General features: G+C 44.8%; 14 non-coding genes across 14 annotated transcripts; all 14 read left to right on the plus strand.

Moving 5' to 3' along the window:
- The first annotated feature begins 1535 nt into the window (after nucleotides 1-1535).
- Nucleotides 1536-1654, plus strand: LOC130397624 (5S ribosomal RNA). The gene has a single exon (XR_008900207.1). It is a non-coding gene; the product is annotated as a 5S ribosomal RNA (ribosomal RNA).
- A 528-nt stretch (nucleotides 1655-2182) lies between these two features.
- Nucleotides 2183-2301, plus strand: LOC130394839 (5S ribosomal RNA). Its single transcript, XR_008897958.1, has one exon. It is a non-coding gene; the product is annotated as a 5S ribosomal RNA (ribosomal RNA).
- Nucleotides 2302-2830: 529 nt separating this feature from the next.
- Nucleotides 2831-2949, plus strand: LOC130397625 (5S ribosomal RNA). Its single transcript, XR_008900208.1, has one exon. It is a non-coding gene; the product is annotated as a 5S ribosomal RNA (ribosomal RNA).
- Nucleotides 2950-3478: 529 nt separating this feature from the next.
- On the plus strand, nucleotides 3479-3597 carry LOC130397627 (5S ribosomal RNA). The gene has a single exon (XR_008900209.1). It is a non-coding gene; the product is annotated as a 5S ribosomal RNA (ribosomal RNA).
- A 529-nt stretch (nucleotides 3598-4126) lies between these two features.
- LOC130397628 (5S ribosomal RNA) lies at nucleotides 4127-4245 on the plus strand. Its single transcript, XR_008900210.1, has one exon. It is a non-coding gene; the product is annotated as a 5S ribosomal RNA (ribosomal RNA).
- A 529-nt stretch (nucleotides 4246-4774) lies between these two features.
- Nucleotides 4775-4893, plus strand: LOC130397630 (5S ribosomal RNA). Its single transcript, XR_008900212.1, has one exon. It is a non-coding gene; the product is annotated as a 5S ribosomal RNA (ribosomal RNA).
- Nucleotides 4894-5422: 529 nt separating this feature from the next.
- LOC130397631 (5S ribosomal RNA) lies at nucleotides 5423-5541 on the plus strand. The gene has a single exon (XR_008900213.1). It is a non-coding gene; the product is annotated as a 5S ribosomal RNA (ribosomal RNA).
- Nucleotides 5542-6070: 529 nt separating this feature from the next.
- LOC130397632 (5S ribosomal RNA) lies at nucleotides 6071-6189 on the plus strand. Its single transcript, XR_008900214.1, has one exon. It is a non-coding gene; the product is annotated as a 5S ribosomal RNA (ribosomal RNA).
- Nucleotides 6190-6718: 529 nt separating this feature from the next.
- On the plus strand, nucleotides 6719-6837 carry LOC130397633 (5S ribosomal RNA). The gene has a single exon (XR_008900215.1). It is a non-coding gene; the product is annotated as a 5S ribosomal RNA (ribosomal RNA).
- Nucleotides 6838-7366: 529 nt separating this feature from the next.
- LOC130397634 (5S ribosomal RNA) lies at nucleotides 7367-7485 on the plus strand. The gene has a single exon (XR_008900216.1). It is a non-coding gene; the product is annotated as a 5S ribosomal RNA (ribosomal RNA).
- A 529-nt stretch (nucleotides 7486-8014) lies between these two features.
- LOC130397635 (5S ribosomal RNA) lies at nucleotides 8015-8133 on the plus strand. The gene has a single exon (XR_008900217.1). It is a non-coding gene; the product is annotated as a 5S ribosomal RNA (ribosomal RNA).
- A 529-nt stretch (nucleotides 8134-8662) lies between these two features.
- Nucleotides 8663-8781, plus strand: LOC130397636 (5S ribosomal RNA). Its single transcript, XR_008900218.1, has one exon. It is a non-coding gene; the product is annotated as a 5S ribosomal RNA (ribosomal RNA).
- Nucleotides 8782-9310: 529 nt separating this feature from the next.
- On the plus strand, nucleotides 9311-9429 carry LOC130397637 (5S ribosomal RNA). The gene has a single exon (XR_008900219.1). It is a non-coding gene; the product is annotated as a 5S ribosomal RNA (ribosomal RNA).
- Nucleotides 9430-9958: 529 nt separating this feature from the next.
- Nucleotides 9959-10077, plus strand: LOC130397638 (5S ribosomal RNA). Its single transcript, XR_008900220.1, has one exon. It is a non-coding gene; the product is annotated as a 5S ribosomal RNA (ribosomal RNA).
- Nucleotides 10078-10187: the final 110 nt, after the last annotated feature.

A 10187-nucleotide genomic window follows, 5' to 3' on the forward strand; every position in this document is an offset into this window, starting at 1 on the left:
AGTTGATGTGTATTTTGTCCAGTGTATCCAATAGATCAGTGTAATCCCTCTTCAGAAGTTCTGACTGTTCTCTTTGAACATCATTAAATCCTGCATGCACAATAATCTGTGAGATTTTGGGGTTCTCCAATATGACTTTGGCTAGTTTATGGTTGATATCACTAACAATTCCATTTGGGAAGAAGCATGTTTTGATCTTCTTACCGGTTATATCCTTGATGGTTGAGTCTCCTATAATCAGAGTGTCTGGTTCATCTGCTTCCTCTGAGATGGGCCCTTGTTGGACGGTGGCAGACACATGCGCAGCCCGCCTCCGTGGCGACTGGTTGTTCCATGTCTGTCCGTACCGTCTGTCCGGACACATTTCAGGGGTCAGGGGTGCACGGGTGGCCGAGGCATGCGCAGCTCGCCTCCATGGCGACTGGTTCATGTTCCGTCTCTGTCCGCACTGTCCGTCCGGACGCATCTCGGGGCTCAGGGGTGCATGGGTGGCAGGCTCGTTCGTGGACTCTTGAAGTGGCAGGAACCGGTTCTTCAGTGGCAGGGTTAATTTCAGTGACGGGCTAATCCGGCTGATAACTTTAGCTTTGGGTAGTTTAGCATTTGGCGTTGAGTGATCTTGTTGATTCACTTTGGTATGTTGTTTTGGCTTAGCGCCGACTCTGTGCCAGTGAAACGCAGCTGGAACTGTCTCTCTCTTGTCCAGCTTCGGGAAGGATACAGTGTAGCTTTGATCATCTTGCTGTATCTGAGTGAGCTCAGCAAACTCACCCATCGGCACTGTATCCTGTAGGGGTCCTTTGCATTTTTCTAATGCTGCTAGTCTCGTTTCAATTAAAGCCACCCTCTGTTGCATTTTGGTGCAGTCTGTGCATTTCCCAGTCTCCGTGCCTGAGATATCCGAGTACAGAGGCATGTTGTCGATAGGAAAGTCCAAGGCTTTTTCTGCGGTCTGATCCGGGAGTAAAAAGTGCCAAAATGTATTGTTGAATCGAGCGATGGAGGACGACGAAAACAAACTATATACTGTTAGGTATTATGATCATGAAATAAAATAAGATAAAGTAGATCTAAATGATGAATTAAGTAGTTTTTTCCAATGCCTAGCGGAGCTTCGGGAAACATGACCTCTCTCTGCTGCTCTCTCTCTAATCTCCCAGTGATACTGCCAGCAGGGAGCACCAGAGAGCTGAACCGACAGTTGTACATTTCTTAAACTTTCACCAACGCAAACACGCACGCTCACTTCAGATCATGGGAGGACATCAAAAAATCACCACCCATTCTCTGACACTTTAACCGTTAACCTTGGTTCAAACATTTAACATCACACGCACACGCAGTGTATTTCAGATAATTAATGAATTCAGATGTCACAATGATCGTTTACATGGATAAGGAGTCCTACTGAATCAATTACTGCCGTTTATATCTAACTAATGATTGTTTTTGTAAAAGTGTAACGTCAAGCCTCAGCAGCTTTCTCACTCCTTATGTGCTACTGTATAAAACCTGGTTTTGCGCCTGCACTAATTGCTTACGGCCATACCACCCTGAACACGCCCGATCTCGTCTGATCTCGGAAGCTAAGCAGGGTCGGGCCTGGTTAGTACTTGGATGGGAGACCGCCTGGGAATACCAGGTGCTGTAAGCTTTTCTTTTTCAACTCGAGCTCATTGACTCCGTGGCCTACCGTGGCGTACCGTGACCTGATGTTTACTGCCAACCGCTTTGGAGGATTTAAGCAACATACAAAAACTGACAACGTCTCTCAAAACTATTTTTGTGAAACATGAGGACAGTATAGTGATACTGCCAGCAGGGAGCACCAGAGAGCTGAACCGACAGTTGTACATTTCTTAAACTTTCACCAACACAAACACGCACGCTCACTTCAGATCATGGGAGGACGTCAAAAAATCACCACCCATTCTCTGACACTTTAACCGTTAACCTTGGTTCAAACATTTAACATCAAACGAACACGCAGTGTATTTCAGATAATTAATGAATTCAGATGTCACAATGATCGTTTACATGGATAAGGAGTCCTACTGAATCAATTACTGCCGTTTATATCTAACTAATGATTGTTTTTGTAAGAGTGTAACGTCGAGCCTCAGCAGCTTTCTCACTCCTTATGTGCTACTGTATAAAACCTGGATTTGCGCCTGCATTATTAATTTACGGCCATACCACCCTGAACACGCCCGATCTCGTCTGATCTCGGAAGCTAAGCAGGGTCGGGCCTGGTTAGTACTTGGATGGGAGAACGCCTGGGAATACCAGGTGCTGTAAGCTTTTTCTTTTTCAACTCGAGCTCATTGCCTCCGTGGCCTAGCGTGGCGTACCGTGACCTGATGTTTACTGCCAACCGCTTTGGAGGATTTAAGCAACATACAAAAACTGACAACGTCTCTCAAAACTATTTTTGTGAAACATGAGGACAGTATAGTGATACTGCCAGCAGGGAGCACCAGAGAGCTGAACCGACAGTTGTACATTTCTTAAACTTTCACCAACACAAACACGCACGCTCACTTCAGATCATGGGAGGACGTCAAAAAATCACCACCCATTCTCTGACACTTTAACCGTTAACCTTGGTTCAAACATTTAACATCACACGCACACGCAGTGTATTTCAGATAATTAATGAATTCAGATGTCACAATGATCGTTTACATGGATAAGGAGTCCTACTGAATCAATTACTGCCGTTTATATCTAACTAATGATTGTTTTTGTAAAAGTGTAACGTCGAGCCTCAGCAGCTTTCTCACTCCTTATGTGCTACTGTATAAAACCTGGTTTTGCGCCTGCACTAATTGCTTACGGCCATACCACCCTGAACACGCCCGATCTCGTCTGATCTCGGAAGCTAAGCAGGGTCGGGCCTGGTTAGTACTTGGATGGGAGACCGCCTGGGAATACCAGGTGCTGTAAGCTTTTTCTTTTTCAACTCGAGCTCATTGCCTCCGTGGCCTACCGTGGCGTACCGTGACCTGATGTTTACTGCCAACCGCTTTGGAGGATTTAAGCAACATACAAAAACTGACAACGTCTCTCAAAACTATTTTTGTGAAACATGAGGACAGTATAGTGATACTGCCAGCAGGGAGCACCAGAGAGCTGAAACGACAGTTGTACATTTCTTAAACTTTCACCAACACAAACACGCACGCTCACTTCAGATCATGGGAGGACGTCAAAAAATCACCACCCATTCTCTGACACTTTAACCGTTAACCTTGGTTCAAACATTTAACATCACACGCACACGCAGTGTATTTCAGATAATTAATGAATTCAGATGTCACAATGATCGTTTACATGGATAAGGAGTCCTACTGAATCAATTACTGCCGTTTATATCTAACTAATGATTGTTTTTGTAAAAGTGTAACGTCGAGCCTCAGCAGCTTTCTCACTCCTTATGTGCTACTGTATAAAACCTGGTTTTGCGCCTGCACTAATTGCTTACGGCCATACCACCCTGAACACGCCCGATCTCGTCTGATCTCGGAAGCTAAGCAGGGTCGGGCCTGGTTAGTACTTGGATGGGAGACCGCCTGGGAATACCAGGTGCTGTAAGCTTTTTCTTTTTCAACTCGAGCTCATTGACTCCGTGGCCTACCGTGGCGTACCGTGACCTGATGTTTACTGCCAACCGCTTTGGAGGATTTAAGCAACATACAAAAACTGACAACGTCTCTCAAAACTATTTTTGTGAAACATGAGGACAGTATAGTGATACTGCCAGCAGGGAGCACCAGAGAGCTGAACCGACAGTTGTACATTTCTTAAACTTTCACCAACACAAACACGCACGCTCACTTCAGATCATGGGAGGACGTCAAAAAATCACCACCCATTCTCTGACACTTTAACCGTTAACCTTGGTTCAAACATTTAACATCACACGCACACGCAGTGTATTTCAGATAATTAATGAATTCAGATGTCACAATGATCGTTTACATGGATAAGGAGTCCTACTGAATCAATTACTGCCGTTTATATCTAACTAATGATTGTTTTTGTAAAAGTGTAACGTCGAGCCTCAGCAGCTTTCTCACTCCTTATGTGCTACTGTATAAAACCTGGTTTTGCGCCTGCACTAATTGCTTACGGCCATACCACCCTGAACACGCCCGATCTCGTCTGATCTCGGAAGCTAAGCAGGGTCGGGCCTGGTTAGTACTTGGATGGGAGACCGCCTGGGAATACCAGGTGCTGTAAGCTTTTTCTTTTTCAACTCGAGCTCATTGACTCCGTGGCCTACCGTGGCGTACCGTGACCTGATGTTTACTGCCAACCGCTTTGGAGGATTTAAGCAACATACAAAAACTGACAACGTCTCTCAAAACTATTTTTGTGAAACATGAGGACAGTATAGTGATACTGCCAGCAGGGAGCACCAGAGAGCTGAACCGACAGTTGTACATTTCTTAAACTTTCACCAACACAAACACGCACGCTCACTTCAGATCATGGGAGGACGTCAAAAAATCACCACCCATTCTCTGACACTTTAACCGTTAACCTTGGTTCAAACATTTAACATCACACGCACACGCAGTGTATTTCAGATAATTAATGAATTCAGATGTCACAATGATCGTTTACATGGATAAGGAGTCCTACTGAATCAATTACTGCCGTTTATATCTAACTAATGATTGTTTTTGTAAAAGTGTAACGTCGAGCCTCAGCAGCTTTCTCACTCCTTATGTGCTACTGTATAAAACCTGGTTTTGCGCCTGCACTAATTGCTTACGGCCATACCACCCTGAACACGCCCGATCTCGTCTGATCTCGGAAGCTAAGCAGGGTCGGGCCTGGTTAGTACTTGGATGGGAGACCGCCTGGGAATACCAGGTGCTGTAAGCTTTTTCTTTTTCAACTCGAGCTCATTGACTCCGTGGCCTACCGTGGCGTACCGTGACCTGATGTTTACTGCCAACCGCTTTGGAGGATTTAAGCAACATACAAAAACTGACAACGTCTCTCAAAACTATTTTTGTGAAACATGAGGACAGTATAGTGATACTGCCAGCAGGGAGCACCAGAGAGCTGAACCGACAGTTGTACATTTCTTAAACTTTCACCAACACAAACACGCACGCTCACTTCAGATCATGGGAGGACGTCAAAAAATCACCACCCATTCTCTGACACTTTAACCGTTAACCTTGGTTCAAACATTTAACATCACACGCACACGCAGTGTATTTCAGATAATTAATGAATTCAGATGTCACAATGATCGTTTACATGGATAAGGAGTCCTACTGAATCAATTACTGCCGTTTATATCTAACTAATGATTGTTTTTGTAAAAGTGTAACGTCGAGCCTCAGCAGCTTTCTCACTCCTTATGTGCTACTGTATAAAACCTGGTTTTGCGCCTGCACTAATTGCTTACGGCCATACCACCCTGAACACGCCCGATCTCGTCTGATCTCGGAAGCTAAGCAGGGTCGGGCCTGGTTAGTACTTGGATGGGAGACCGCCTGGGAATACCAGGTGCTGTAAGCTTTTTCTTTTTCAACTCGAGCTCATTGCCTCCGTGGCCTACCGTGGCGTACCGTGACCTGATGTTTACTGCCAACCGCTTTGGAGGATTTAAGCAACATACAAAAACTGACAACGTCTCTCAAAACTATTTTTGTGAAACATGAGGACAGTATAGTGATACTGCCAGCAGGGAGCACCAGAGAGCTGAACCGACAGTTGTACATTTCTTAAACTTTCACCAACACAAACACGCACGCTCACTTCAGATCATGGGAGGACGTCAAAAAATCACCACCCATTCTCTGACACTTTAACCGTTAACCTTGGTTCAAACATTTAACATCACACGCACACGCAGTGTATTTCAGATAATTAATGAATTCAGATGTCACAATGATCGTTTACATGGATAAGGAGTCCTACTGAATCAATTACTGCCGTTTATATCTAACTAATGATTGTTTTTGTAAAAGTGTAACGTCGAGCCTCAGCAGCTTTCTCACTCCTTATGTGCTACTGTATAAAACCTGGTTTTGCGCCTGCACTAATTGCTTACGGCCATACCACCCTGAACACGCCCGATCTCGTCTGATCTCGGAAGCTAAGCAGGGTCGGGCCTGGTTAGTACTTGGATGGGAGACCGCCTGGGAATACCAGGTGCTGTAAGCTTTTTCTTTTTCAACTCGAGCTCATTGCCTCCGTGGCCTACCGTGGCGTACCGTGACCTGATGTTTACTGCCAACCGCTTTGGAGGATTTAAGCAACATACAAAAACTGACAACGTCTCTCAAAACTATTTTTGTGAAACATGAGGACAGTATAGTGATACTGCCAGCAGGGAGCACCAGAGAGCTGAACCGACAGTTGTACATTTCTTAAACTTTCACCAACACAAACACGCACGCTCACTTCAGATCATGGGAGGACGTCAAAAAATCACCACCCATTCTCTGACACTTTAACCGTTAACCTTGGTTCAAACATTTAACATCACACGCACACGCAGTGTATTTCAGATAATTAATGAATTCAGATGTCACAATGATCGTTTACATGGATAAGGAGTCCTACTGAATCAATTACTGCCGTTTATATCTAACTAATGATTGTTTTTGTAAAAGTGTAACGTCGAGCCTCAGCAGCTTTCTCACTCCTTATGTGCTACTGTATAAAACCTGGTTTTGCGCCTGCACTAATTGCTTACGGCCATACCACCCTGAACACGCCCGATCTCGTCTGATCTCGGAAGCTAAGCAGGGTCGGGCCTGGTTAGTACTTGGATGGGAGACCGCCTGGGAATACCAGGTGCTGTAAGCTTTTTCTTTTTCAACTCGAGCTCATTGACTCCGTGGCCTACCGTGGCGTACCGTGACCTGATGTTTACTGCCAACCGCTTTGGAGGATTTAAGCAACATACAAAAACTGACAACGTCTCTCAAAACTATTTTTGTGAAACATGAGGACAGTATAGTGATACTGCCAGCAGGGAGCACCAGAGAGCTGAACCGACAGTTGTACATTTCTTAAACTTTCACCAACACAAACACGCACGCTCACTTCAGATCATGGGAGGACGTCAAAAAATCACCACCCATTCTCTGACACTTTAACCGTTAACCTTGGTTCAAACATTTAACATCACACGCACACGCAGTGTATTTCAGATAATTAATGAATTCAGATGTCACAATGATCGTTTACATGGATAAGGAGTCCTACTGAATCAATTACTGCCGTTTATATCTAACTAATGATTGTTTTTGTAAAAGTGTAACGTCGAGCCTCAGCAGCTTTCTCACTCCTTATGTGCTACTGTATAAAACCTGGTTTTGCGCCTGCACTAATTGCTTACGGCCATACCACCCTGAACACGCCCGATCTCGTCTGATCTCGGAAGCTAAGCAGGGTCGGGCCTGGTTAGTACTTGGATGGGAGACCGCCTGGGAATACCAGGTGCTGTAAGCTTTTTCTTTTTCAACTCGAGCTCATTGACTCCGTGGCCTACCGTGGCGTACCGTGACCTGATGTTTACTGCCAACCGCTTTGGAGGATTTAAGCAACATACAAAAACTGACAACGTCTCTCAAAACTATTTTTGTGAAACATGAGGACAGTATAGTGATACTGCCAGCAGGGAGCACCAGAGAGCTGAACCGACAGTTGTACATTTCTTAAACTTTCACCAACACAAACACGCACGCTCACTTCAGATCATGGGAGGACGTCAAAAAATCACCACCCATTCTCTGACACTTTAACCGTTAACCTTGGTTCAAACATTTAACATCACACGCACACGCAGTGTATTTCAGATAATTAATGAATTCAGATGTCACAATGATCGTTTACATGGATAAGGAGTCCTACTGAATCAATTACTGCCGTTTATATCTAACTAATGATTGTTTTTGTAAAAGTGTAACGTCGAGCCTCAGCAGCTTTCTCACTCCTTATGTGCTACTGTATAAAACCTGGTTTTGCGCCTGCACTAATTGCTTACGGCCATACCACCCTGAACACGCCCGATCTCGTCTGATCTCGGAAGCTAAGCAGGGTCGGGCCTGGTTAGTACTTGGATGGGAGACCGCCTGGGAATACCAGGTGCTGTAAGCTTTTTCTTTTTCAACTCGAGCTCATTGACTCCGTGGCCTACCGTGGCGTACCGTGACCTGATGTTTACTGCCAACCGCTTTGGAGGATTTAAGCAACATACAAAAACTGACAACGTCTCTCAAAACTATTTTTGTGAAACATGAGGACAGTATAGTGATACTGCCAGCAGGGAGCACCAGAGAGCTGAACCGACAGTTGTACATTTCTTAAACTTTCACCAACACAAACACGCACGCTCACTTCAGATCATGGGAGGACGTCAAAAAATCACCACCCATTCTCTGACACTTTAACCGTTAACCTTGGTTCAAACATTTAACATCACACGCACACGCAGTGTATTTCAGATAATTAATGAATTCAGATGTCACAATGATCGTTTACATGGATAAGGAGTCCTACTGAATCAATTACTGCCGTTTATATCTAACTAATGATTGTTTTTGTAAAAGTGTAACGTCGAGCCTCAGCAGCTTTCTCACTCCTTATGTGCTACTGTATAAAACCTGGTTTTGCGCCTGCACTAATTGCTTACGGCCATACCACCCTGAACACGCCCGATCTCGTCTGATCTCGGAAGCTAAGCAGGGTCGGGCCTGGTTAGTACTTGGATGGGAGACCGCCTGGGAATACCAGGTGCTGTAAGCTTTTTCTTTTTCAACTCGAGCTCATTGACTCCGTGGCCTACCGTGGCGTACCGTGACCTGATGTTTACTGCCAACCGCTTTGGAGGATTTAAGCAACATACAAAAACTGACAACGTCTCTCAAAACTATTTTTGTGAAACATGAGGACAGTATAGTGATACTGCCAGCAGGGAGCACCAGAGAGCTGAACCGACAGTTGTACATTTCTTAAACTTTCACCAACACAAACACGCACGCTCACTTCAGATCATGGGAGGACGTCAAAAAATCACCACCCATTCTCTGACACTTTAACCGTTAACCTTGGTTCAAACATTTAACATCACACGCACACGCAGTGTATTTCAGATAATTAATGAATTCAGATGTCACAATGATCGTTTACATGGATAAGGAGTCCTACTGAATCAATTACTGCCGTTTATATCTAACTAATGATTGTTTTTGTAAAAGTGTAACGTCGAGCCTCAGCAGCTTTCTCACTCCTTATGTGCTACTGTATAAAACCTGGTTTTGCGCCTGCACTAATTGCTTACGGCCATACCACCCTGAACACGCCCGATCTCGTCTGATCTCGGAAGCTAAGCAGGGTCGGGCCTGGTTAGTACTTGGATGGGAGACCGCCTGGGAATACCAGGTGCTGTAAGCTTTTTCTTTTTCAACTCGAGCTCATTGACTCCGTGGCCTACCGTGGCGTACCGTGACCTGATGTTTACTGCCAACCGCTTTGGAGGATTTAAGCAACATACAAAAACTGACAACGTCTCTCAAAACTATTTTTGTGAAACATGAGGACAGTATAGTGATACTGCCAGCAGGGAGCACCAGAGAGCTGAACCGACAGTTGTACATTTCTTAAACTTTCACCAACACAAACACGCACGCTCACTTCAGATCATGGGAGGACGTCAAAAAATCACCACCCATTCTCTGACACTTTAACCGTTAACCTTGGTTCAAACATTTAACATCACACGCACACGCAGTGTATTTCAGATAATTAATGAATTCAGATGTCACAATGATCGTTTACATGGATAAGGAGTCCTACTGAATCAATTACTGCCGTTTATATCTAACTAATGATTGTTTTTGTAAGAGTGTAACGTCGAGCCTCAGCAGCTTTCTCACTCCTTATGTGCTACTGTATAAAACCTGGTTTTGCGCCTGCACTAATTGCTTACGGCCATACCACCCTGAACACGCCCGATCTCGTCTGATCTCGGAAGCTAAGCAGGGTCGGGCCTGGTTAGTACTTGGATGGGAGACCGCCTGGGAATACCAGGTGCTGTAAGCTTTTTCTTTTTCAACTCGAGCTCATTGCCTCCGTGGCCTACCGTGGCGTACCGTGACCTGATGTTTACTGCCAACCGCTTTGGAGGATTTAAGCAACATACAAAAAACTGA

The sequence above is a fragment of the Gadus chalcogrammus genome, chromosome 12 (genome assembly GCF_026213295.1).
Source record: "Gadus chalcogrammus isolate NIFS_2021 chromosome 12, NIFS_Gcha_1.0, whole genome shotgun sequence".
NCBI lineage: Eukaryota > Metazoa > Chordata > Actinopteri > Gadiformes > Gadidae > Gadus > Gadus chalcogrammus.